Source organism: Cebus imitator, unplaced genomic scaffold (genome assembly GCF_001604975.1).
Source record: "Cebus imitator isolate Cc_AM_T3 unplaced genomic scaffold, Cebus_imitator-1.0 Scaffold18, whole genome shotgun sequence".
Taxonomy (NCBI): Eukaryota; Metazoa; Chordata; class Mammalia; order Primates; family Cebidae; genus Cebus; species Cebus imitator.
In genome coordinates, this window is record NW_016107333.1 from 10,995,784 (window position 1) to 11,006,685 (window position 10,902).

General features: G+C 52.1%; 1 long non-coding RNA gene across 1 annotated transcript in view; it reads left to right on the plus strand.

Annotated features, from left to right (window-relative positions):
• Positions 1-10,902, plus strand: part of LOC119469244 — a 49,207-nt gene that overhangs the window by 9,527 nt on the left and 28,778 nt on the right. The window contains exon 2 of the long non-coding RNA XR_005198054.1: positions 3,760-3,763. This is a non-coding gene — a long non-coding RNA (uncharacterized LOC119469244). The remainder of the gene's footprint in view (positions 1-3,759; positions 3,764-10,902) is intronic.

A 10,902-nucleotide genomic window follows, 5' to 3' on the forward strand; every position in this document is an offset into this window, starting at 1 on the left:
GCGCTTGTTGCTGTTGAAAGTGCCCCTCTGTGCCCTCTCCCTGGCTGTTGAATGGAATGGTGGTCCTCTCCCCATCCGCCTCACCCTACAGCTGAGACCTCCTGACCTCCGGTAGCAGGTGAGCTCTGTTCCAGGTGGGAGACCAGTGACAAGCTGGTTAGGGCTCCAGGAAGCAGAAGTCGAGGCCCTGTTGTGATCCCTGGGCTTTATTTCCACTCCTTAGTGCTCGGCTGCCTCTGGAGGGGGCCTGCCTGGCTCTTTGGGTTCTCTCCACACACTCCCTCCCCCACTCTTCCAGACGGAGGTCTTGGCCCCATTCCCCCAGCCTGTGGCTGTAGGCTTGCAGCTGACAAACCTCCTGGTCCTGGCTCTCCGTCCGGCAGAACAAGCCCTCCCTGTCTGTCACCAAACAGTCAGGACGGCCTGTTCCACCTGGCAGGCTGGACTATTGCCCAGCTTAGTCTCGGGAAATGAGGACCAGGGCTGACAACCCACTGCCTGAGTTCAAATCTTGGCTGTGCCCCTTCCTGGCTGTGTGGCCTTGGGCAAGACCCTTTACCTCTCTGAGCCTCTGGCTTCTCACCTGTAAATGGGCATAATGATAGGATCTGCCTCTTGGATTACTGTATGGATGATACAAGATCATTCATGGAAAGTGCTTGGCTTGGTGCCTGGCATGGGATCAAGACATTTCAGCTGATATTATCTTAGCTGTATTCTTCAGTGCCTGTCTGGCCTAGGTGGGATGTCAGGTCCCAGGGACCTGTCCCCATGCTTCCTCCATTAACCCCTTTGTGACTAGTGTCACCTGGTACGACAATTTCAACACACATAGGACTGAACCCTGGTACCATTAGACCACTACTACTGCTCCTGGCTGTCGTATAAGTGCTTATGGGATCAGGCACTGTTCAAGCCATTTTAAAATATGACTCCAAATTCCTTGAAACTCCTCTAATCAAGAAGTAGGGCCTGTGTCCTCTCTCTTGATTGCTTCCAGGAATAAAATGTGGTTAGAAAGGACCATGCCCGCTGGGCGCAGTGACTCACACCTGTAATCCCAGCACTTTGGGATGCTCAGGCGGGCAGATCACCTGAGGTCGGGAGTTTGAGACCAGCCTGGCCAACTAACATGTAAAACTCCATCTCTAATAAAAATAGAAAAATTTGCCGAGTGTGGTGACGTAAGTCTGTAATGCCAGCTACTCGGGAGGCTGAGGCGAGAGAATCACCTGAACCTAGGAGGGTTGAGGGGAGCCGAGATTGCGTCACTGCACTCTAGCCTGGGCAACAGAGCAAGACTCCTTCTAAAAAAAAAAGAAAGAAAGAAAGAAAGAAGGAAAGAGAGAGAGAGAGAGAAAGAAAGGAAGGAAGGAAGGATAAAAGGAAGGAAGGAAGGAAGGATGGAAGGAAGGAAGGAAGGAGGGAAGGAAGGAAGGAAGAAAGGAAGGAAGGAAGGAGGGAAGGAAGGAAGGAAGAAAGGAAGGAAGGAAGGAGGGAAGGAAGGAAGGAAGGAAGAACAAACTCTGCTACTTCTGCTTGACACTCATCTTGGAACTCTTGGAACCCAGTCTCCAAGCTGGGAGGAAGCCCAAGACCCACGGAGAGGATACATGTGGATGCTCTGGCCTGCAGTCTCCACTGTGCCACTCCTAACTGCCACAAAAGTGAGGGGAAGACACTTCTAGATGATTCTAGTCCCAGCCTTCAACTGTTTTCAACCGAGGCCCCAGATACTGTCAAACAGAAGGAAGCCACCCCCAGTGTGCTCTGTGTGAATCTGTTAGCACAAGAAAATGGTTAACAGTCCTACATGTTAGTGTTGTTATGCAGCAGCAAATCACCAGAACCCCTGTACTGACTCATTTAAGCTTCACAACTTAGGAAGTAGTTGTTATTATTAACTCTGTTTCAAAGATGAGGAAATTAAGACCCAAAATGCTTTAGCAAGTTGCCTGAGTTCACAGACCTTCTACAAGGAAGAGCTGGGATTTGTGCTCATGAGTTTGAGCACTGAAGAATCAAGCAGAGACCATGTCCTACATGGCCTGGTGGGCCACATAGGTGACTGGATGTCATCCCAAGGGCCTTGGAGGGCTGTGGGAGGACACTGATGTGTGGAATTCATGAGGCCGGGAGACGGCACTAAGAAGCTTGCTTGGGTGCAATGTAGAGGGTGGGTGAGAAGGTGCTGGAAGTGGCCCAAGAGATGGACAGTGCCACCCTGCTATTGACCATCATCCTCTCCCTGTCCTGCTCCTCAAAATTGCGAGGGTAGCAGCAGGAGGCCTGGTCTCAGGCTCTAATGAGTTCTGCACCTATCAGAGCTTGGCCCAGTCAGAGAGCCCAGCCTATTCCTCTGGGCTGACTTAGGCTACGCCCTTGGATGGACAGAGCTGGACAGGCAGGGCTGGGAGACTACAGTCAGTGTGAACAGGAAGTTGAAGACCCAGGAGCATCCCCTTTCTCTGTGCATCAAGGTGGGCCACAGAGCTCCAAGATCATCTGTGCCAACTGGATCTACTGGGTTTGGAGCTGGCTGAGAGTGGCAGGGAGCCCACAAGAAGAGTGAACTAAAGAGGACAGACCCTGATTTCTCTCTCTTATTACCAATCTGGAAGCAGACGGTCCCAGGTTGGCATAATGGCTCTTTGATCCTCAGGGACCCAGGCTCCTTCTGTCTTATTCCACCCTCGACACTTCATAGTCTAAGGTGGACTATGAAGTCCACCTTTCTCCAGCCATCATGTCCACATTCCAGCCAGAGGGAAAGAGGATGAAGCAAAGAATGCTCTGCTCTCTTTAAAGACCGCCCCCTCACCACTTCCGTGCCGACTCAGAAGTTGTACTTGGTGTTCCGCTTACCTCTTCGTGGCAGGAATGCATACACATGGCCACCTCTAACTGCAAGAGAGGCTGGGAAGTGCGGTCTCTATTCTGGCATCCATGCACCCAGCTACACTGGTGGGGTGGGGGGTTCTCATACTGCAGGACATGGCAAATCACTTGGAATGCCAGCCACACCTGGCACCTGGAAGCCAGAGTAAGTGTTTTGAAACTTAAATCCTTTTACTTCCGTGCTTAAAATGATCCTGTAGCACTCACTGCTTCCATGATAAAGACTAAATCCTCATCTGACCCCCAGGGCTGCCTGATCTCACCGTGGCTCCCTCTTCAGCCTCGTGCCCTGGTTCCCCCAGCCCCATCCTCCCCAGCTCACCCCAACATTGAAGTCAAACCCTGCCCACTCCATTCTCACCTTGGGTCTCCCTTTGCCCTCTGATTATGTGGGTTATCCTCTTGCCACAGCTCCATCCTATATGTGCTCTGCTTCCTTATCTGTAAAAGGAGCTCCCCGTAGTACCCACCAGGCACATAGTAGGGGCACTTGCTTGGGTGCAACGTGGTGGGTGGGTGAGAAGGGGATGGAAGTGGTCCACAAATAACGACTTAGGAAACCCAAATGATCAGACATGAAGAGCCACCATGGCACTTACTGACTCTAAGAGGACTGTGGTTATAAAGCCCCTGCAATGTGTCAGGTTGGTACTATGGGGAGCTCCTTTTATAGATAAAGAAATAGCACATGCTGGGTGATGTGGAGCCCCGCTGCACTGCCTTGCTGATGAGAAAAGATACTTATGGGCAGAGCAGTTTACACTTCACAGCTCTGTGTCTGCCTTCGTCTCAGGCAGTCCTCGTAGCCGCTGTCCCCCTTTGGAAATGGGGCAGGGACTATGATTCCTTAAGGTCACACAGCCAGGTGAGAACCATGCCTGGGTGGTAACCCAGGTCTGCCTGCCTCTTGCCTGCTGGCATTTGCATCTTCTGCCATCCCTGGGGAGTGAATGAGGACAAGCCACACTTGACCTTCCATGGTCCTGTAGCAGGGATTTTGAAGTCCAGCTTTTAGAGAAGAAACTGAAGGCCCAGAAGGGAAGGAACTTGCCGTTGGTCCTATACTCCATCAAACACAATGCTGGGAAGGGATTCAGGTTTCCTGACTCCCAGTCCAGAGCTCTTGCACACTGTTCCTTCATGCAACAAATATTTATTGAGCACCTACTGTGTACCAGCACAGTGCTAGCCCTTGAGAACACAGCAGTAAACACAACAGACAGAAAATCCTTCCTCTGACCAGGCACGGTGGCTCACGCCTGTAATCTCAGCACTTTGGGAGGCCGAGGTGGGCAGATCACCTGAGGTTGGGAGTTCGAGACCAGCCTGACCAATATGGAGAAACCCCATATCCACTAAAAATACAAAATTAGCCAGGCATGGTGGCTCGTGCCTGTAAACCCAGCTCCTTGGGAGGCTGAGGCAGGAGAATAACTTGAACCCAGGAGGCAGAGATTGCAGTGAGTCAAGATTATGCCATCGCACTCCAGTCTGGGCAAGAGAGAAACTTCATCCAAAAAAAAAAAGAAAAAATCCCTGCCCTGTGAAGTTCACGTTCCAGGGCTGGATCAAGGAGGGGGATACCAACACCAACCAAATAAGTCAGCTGCAGCACTGTCTTTCCTCTTTATTTATTTCCTGCAACAGATATTTATGAAGAACTTTACTGATGGTCCTGACTCTCCTACAGTGAGAAAATAGTGGTGGAGACACACTCAATGAGAGACATGAAAATAAACAAAGTTCAGATTGTGATCATAGCTGAGAAGAAAACAAGGTTGAAGTGCTAGGAAGTAATGGGGGATGCGGTCTTGGTAGTTAACTTTAGATGGGGTGGCCAGTAAAGCCTCTCCAGGAAGTGACTCTTGAGCTGAGACCCAAAGCATGCAAGGGGGCCCAATGCTGTTCCAGGGGTACGGAAGAGCAAATGGCAGGGTGCAGAGGTAGGACTGAGTTTGGTGTGAGAAAGGAATGGAGAGAAGGCCGAGGCTGCTGGAGCGGGGTGAGAGGGGTAGGCTGGCAAGAGGGAGGGGCTGGAGAGAGTCCAGAGTGTCCTGGAGAGACACTGAATAGAGAGAATGATGACTAGCCCCCTACAGGTCACCCCTGGGTGGGGGTTGGGTAGTCTTTGCATCTAAGAATTTTCCAGCCAGACCCCCAAGGGGCGGGGGCCAAACACCTGCTAGCCTGGCACTGCCTGTCTCTGCAGAAAGTTCCCCTTCCCCCCCTTCATCAGGGCCCCCCTCTGTGGTGCCTCCACCTGCACAGTCAGGCAGGGCATTGTGTATCAGTTCTGGCCAGCACACCTGGCGCTTACCAGCCTGCTGGCTGCCTGATTTAGGGGCTCATCCTGCCTGGCTCAGGGGCCTGTTCCCTGGAGTCTATCAGCTGAGATTAGGCTGGCTGAGGAGGAGGACGCAGGCTCTGGTGGCGGCCACAAAGAAGGCACCCTTTACTCTTGCATGCCCACTGGACCATCTTTGAAACCCCAGGCCTCCCTTCTTCAGCCATTCTTCCCTGGGCTTGGGCAGAAAGGTTCAAGGGGCAGTTTCAGTGCCATGCTTAGAAATTTTCTCTCCCTCTCTGGGCCTCAGTTTCCTTATCTGTGCAATGGACGGGTTGACCTGGATAAACTCATGGTGTGGACTCTAGAGCCAGAGTGCCTGGGTTTGAATCTTTACCATGTAGTGGCCCTTTGAACTTAGCTAAGTTACTCAACCTTTCGTTCTCAGTTTACCCATCTGTAAAATGGAGGTATAATAATAACACCTATTACAGGGACTGTAGGAGGATTAAGTGCATTATATGTGTCTGGTGCTTAAAACAGCAACTGCCCTATGGTAAGTGCTATATAGTTTAACTCTGATCATTATTATTAACATCTTTAGAGAATGTTGCCCTGGAAAGACTCAGTGGAGAAATCTGAGTTCATTTGTTTGCAAACTTTTCGGTCTTTGTTTTTAACAGAGAAGCTCTGCATTGCTCAGGAGAAATTTTACTCAGAGCCCAGCTGTTAGCAGGGGATTGAAGGGGGGGGTGCCTGCCCCACCTGCTCCCCTGTCTCTGTGTCTACAGACCCCAAGAGGCCTACTGAAGCATAATTTGAAAATCCCTGCTCAGTTTATCTCCTTCAGCTCGGTCAGGGAAACTGAGACTCAGAGAGGAGCAGGGATCTGCCCAGAGTGAGTGGCTCAGCTTAGCCTAGAACCCAGATCTCCTATTTTTCTCAATACAAGACAAGGGGCAGGCGCTGAGAGAGAAGCTAAGACCAGAAACCTCTTAGGGGACTGGGTGCATTGTGGCGTCAAGTCATTAGCATGGAAATGATATGCAAATGAATGCAAAACAGCATGTTTTATGCTAATTTGCAGAGTTGAGAGCGACGACATTTTTGGTAATAGGGCAGCAGTCCTGGTCCCTGGGCATTGCCGAACACGCGTCCTTTTTTTTCTTTTCTTCTTTCATTATTATGATCGGGCCCATAAATCTTGGTTTGGCTGTGACTCCACCCCTTCTTGCTTGAAAGCTTGGCTCCTATCATCCTCAAGGTCTCCCTCGCTAGTGCTCTGGTCTGGCCTGGGCCCAGGGATGGGCCTGAGCAGCGGGTCAGAGAACCAGGACTCAGGAGCCACCAGTCAGAACCAGAGGCTGAGCCTAGCTGTGTCCTGGAAGCCACTTCTAAAGGAGGGGACCATGGCTCTCCCTCTGAGCCCCCATAGCCATTGTGGCTTCTGTGGCATTGTCTGGAGCTGGCTTGCTCCTTTTCATGTCAGGGCGCCCAGTACCTGGAACACAGGTTCAGGATGTGTTTGGTGTTTGAAGACTGAAACCATATACAGAGAGCTGTTGGTGTGCCCTAGTGATGAGCCTGTGGTCTCTGAAAACATGCAGCTTGAGTACAAATCCTGACACCACTACTTAGGGAGAAAATAGTAGTATGTACTCACGGCTAACATTTTGTTTTTGTTTTATTTTGAGACAGGTTCTCGTTCTGGCTCAGGCTGGAGTGCACTGGCATGATCACGGTTCACTGCAGCCTTGACCTTCCGGGCTCAATCCATCCTTAGCCTCCTGAATAGCTGGGACTACAGAAGCACACTACCACCATGCCCAGCAAATTTTTAAATTTTTATTTTTATTTTTGTAGAGATGGGGTCTTGTCATGTTCTCCAGGCTAGTCTCAAACTCCTGGGCTCAAGCCATCCTTCTGTTCTGGCCTCCCAAAGTGAAGGGATTACAGGTGCGAGCCACCACACCGGGCCCATAGCTAACATTAACTGAGCACCTACCATGTTCTAGGGCTCTGCTTTGTGCTTGTTGTTAATATAGCCACTGATAAGAGTATCCTAGAAGGTGAGTATCGTTATCATTGCTCTCATTTTACGGAGCGGTTAAGTGACTTGCCTGAGGTCACATTGTCCAGGGGAATGGTAAAGGGGCATTTATATTTACTGAGAATGAGTGCTTCATCAGGCAGGGGTTTTTAAGCCACTCAGCAAAGCTTCCGTTACAGGGTACCAGAACCTCCACCTGTGCTGTCAGCCACTCTTCTGACAATGTTAAACTTTACCTGAGTCCCCTGCTCCTGAAAAACAGCAAGGGTCCAGAGATCCCCCAACTTTTTGTTTTCTGAAGTCTCCCTACCTTTTCTGTTCAGGGAAATGGCTTAGCAAAACAAGGCACCCTTCCCCGTTAAGACTCAGAAAAGATGGAGTCCCCTCTTTCTATTGTCTCCTGTAAGACTGGAGGATGACTCCCTTGCTGGCCTGTGAAATTTCTCCTTTTGCTGGAACCTGCTGACAAGGCCAAGGACCCTCCCACTTCCCACTCTTTGTCTCATGGTTGATTAGCTGAGATTAGAAGTATGTGTCCCCTCTGAAACTAGCTAGACACAGAGATGAACATTTCCTCTTCACTGGACTGATGGAGACATCCCCTATTTGTAAGACAATCCCCACTATAAATCCCTCCACCTGTAACCTGTCTCCTCATCCCTGTAAAAGTCAAAGGCAAATCCACCCTGCCCAGACACTCTGATCTTGGGATCTGAGATGCTCTCCCTTTTGCAATAGTGTGAGTAATGACGCCCCCCGCCCCCAATTTTTCTGTGTATTTTGTCTTTGACCCTTTCCACCATGCTGTTTTCCACCTAAGACTGAGCTGGGTAAGAGCCCTGTGACCTTGGAGTACTTCCTGAGCATCTCTGTACCTTGGGTTCAAAACGGATGCTCGGGTTGTGAGATAAAAGGAGACAGCGCCAGTGAAACGCTTGGCCACTTGGCATTGTGCCCAGCAGCGTGAGTGCTCCAGAAATGTCAACCGTTGTGAGTCCAGGAGAGGAGAGTGGCGCTCAGAGAGGGGACGGGACCTGCCCGGAGACTCACAGAGGGAGGAAGTGGGAGTAGGGCGCACGTCTGGTGACCTCCGCCCCCAGCTTTGAGGGTGCCTGTGACCCCCTCATCCCACCTCTGGATCACGAGCTGGTGTCGGGGCGGGGGGACGGTGGGGGGTGCACACTCCTGGATCCTCCGCTCCCCGCCGCCCGCCTTTGATTGTGGTGAGCAGCGAGTCGCGGAGCAAATTAACTTTTTGCACACTTCATTATGCGCTGCCCCGAGTCCCCCGGGGCCGCGGCCCCCGCCCCCGCCCAGCGCCGACAACTTGATTGGGCAATTAATCTTCGCGCCCCCCACCCCCCCCTTCCGGCCCCGGGCCTTTGTGCGCCCGAGCGCCGACCGTGGGTGCCCGCCCGGCCGCCCGGTCTGCTAGCGCAGATAAGGCGTCCGGCGCTTCGCGGCCCCGCCTTTGTCAGGGCGCCGGGAGGCCCGGCCGCTGCGCTGCCGTCTCGCACCCCATCCGCGCGCCCCCGCCCCTTGGCTCCGTCCATCTGTTTGAGCTTCACAGTCCTCCAGCGGCCGGGGACTGGGGGAGGGGTCTCGCTCTTGGGCAGGGAGCCAGCACCCCCCTCTCCCTGGCCGCCCCGCGTGTGAGAAGTGACCCCCCCCAACACCCAGCCCCCAGACACGCGCGCGCACACACACACTCACTCGCGGGGACGCCCAGTTAAGCAGTGCGGTATTAGTTAAGAAGGTGGGGGTCGGGAAGCACAGCAGCAGTTTGAAGAATTATTGGGGGGAGGATTCCCAGGGGTGTCCAGAAAAGAGAGGGACCCTGCCACCCATGCCGTACCCCAGGTGCTTAATGCCTGGTTATTGGCTCGGGGGTCTACAGGATCCAATGGCTAGGGGGTGGGGGTTAGGGGAGGTGGGAGGTGCGAGGGAGCCGCCTGGGAATTTGCCTGACAGTGTCTTTTTGTGTATTTTTCTGGGGTTTTGCTCCCTGTTGACCCAGCCTCAAAAAGGTAGCCTGTGGTTCAGGTAATGTTGAGAACCAGACACCTGAAGGGAGGGTAAATCTATTTTAGAGACCAATAGCGTGGTGGTTCAGAAAGGGGTTCGGAAAGTGCTCTCTACTCAGAGCAGAGGATGTGCCTCAGGTAACCACGCTGAGCCCGGGGAGGTGGAGGTGATGGGCTGAGACCGTGTGGGCGCAGTGCTGGGTACATAGGGAGTGATCACAAGTACTGGTTCTTGCTGTTTTCTGTGATTTTCCTTGGAGGGGCACAAGGAAAACCCAAAACGGATAGTGCTGGAAAGAGGCCCTTGACTTTCATCTCACGGCTGGCAGGAGGGCGAGAGTGAGGCTTGGCGAAAAACCTGTGGCCTGTGCAGAGCGTGGGGCTGGGCGTGTGTGTGTGTGTGTGTGTGTGTGTGTGTGTGATCTTTGAGAAGTGTCTGCATCAGCACGTGACTTGTGTGAGTTTTGGGTAGAAAATGCACAGCCTTCACTAGTTTCTGCAAGAATCGTGTGATCCAGCGTGCGAAGAATCCCTGTGCGCAGGGCTGCGAAATCAGCGTCTTTCCTTCGTCCAAGAACAGAATGGATGGCACGCTTATTGTGTGCGGAGTCCACAGTGGCGTCCCTAGGTGCTAGGGACAACCGTGAGCAGAGTGGAGCTGTTGGCTCCCTTCACAGACTCACAGTCTGGTTCGGAAGATGAAGGAGAAATAAAATATGTAAGACATGAGGTAGGTCACTAGGTGATAGGAACTTTGGATAAAAACAAAGCAGGGCACCTGATTACGAGCGCGGGCCCTACTTGCCAGACCCCTACCCTCACCCCTGTTAGAGTGTATCATTGCCCGGGCAGGAAAGGGCCACACTCCTGGGTCTAGGGACCTAGGGCCCTATGTAGCCTCATCTCCCCACCGACTAGGACCCAGCCTCCAGCCAGTTCTGCTGCATGGGGCAGGGTCCCTGGGATGATGAGCAGCTCTCAGACTGCTGCAACCTCTGCCCCTAGCCCTGAGGTGGTGGCGGTAGTGGTTCCCGCTGATAATGACAGGCTCCAGTCTTGCATGACCACAATGCCTCATGAGCCCACAGTCCAGAAGGGGCCCGGTGAACAGGAGCTGAATTAAAATGGATAAATACAGCCTCCCTCCCCACTTCCTGCTCCTCCCGCCTTACTCCCCGCATTCCTGCCGCTCCTGAAGCCATGGCGGATAGTTTCTTAGTCTCTGCCTTGCTGAGCTGGGTTAGCTGGATGGACATCTCCTTGTGGATACTAGAGTTAGGAGACACCCAGAACCAGTAGGTGGGATTTTAAAAAGTGCTATTTGGCTCTGACCAACCCCTACTCCCCACCACCCCATGCACAGCAAGGTTAGTTTCCTCATCAACTCTGGTTCCTGAATACTGATGTTCTGCCTGCAACCATACTACATTTCAACATTATAGTCTTCTGACCTTTTAGAATTTTCACATCCTATACATCTTACACGAATATCGTGGCGTTCTGATTTCCGCCCTTACGTTCTAGATTCTGAGTCTTCAGTATTAATTTTGTTGGTGTCTACCCATTCAGATAATAATAGAGAAGGATTATATGCAGAGTCACATAAAACTAGTCATGATAGTAGCAATTAACATTCTTTTGACCTT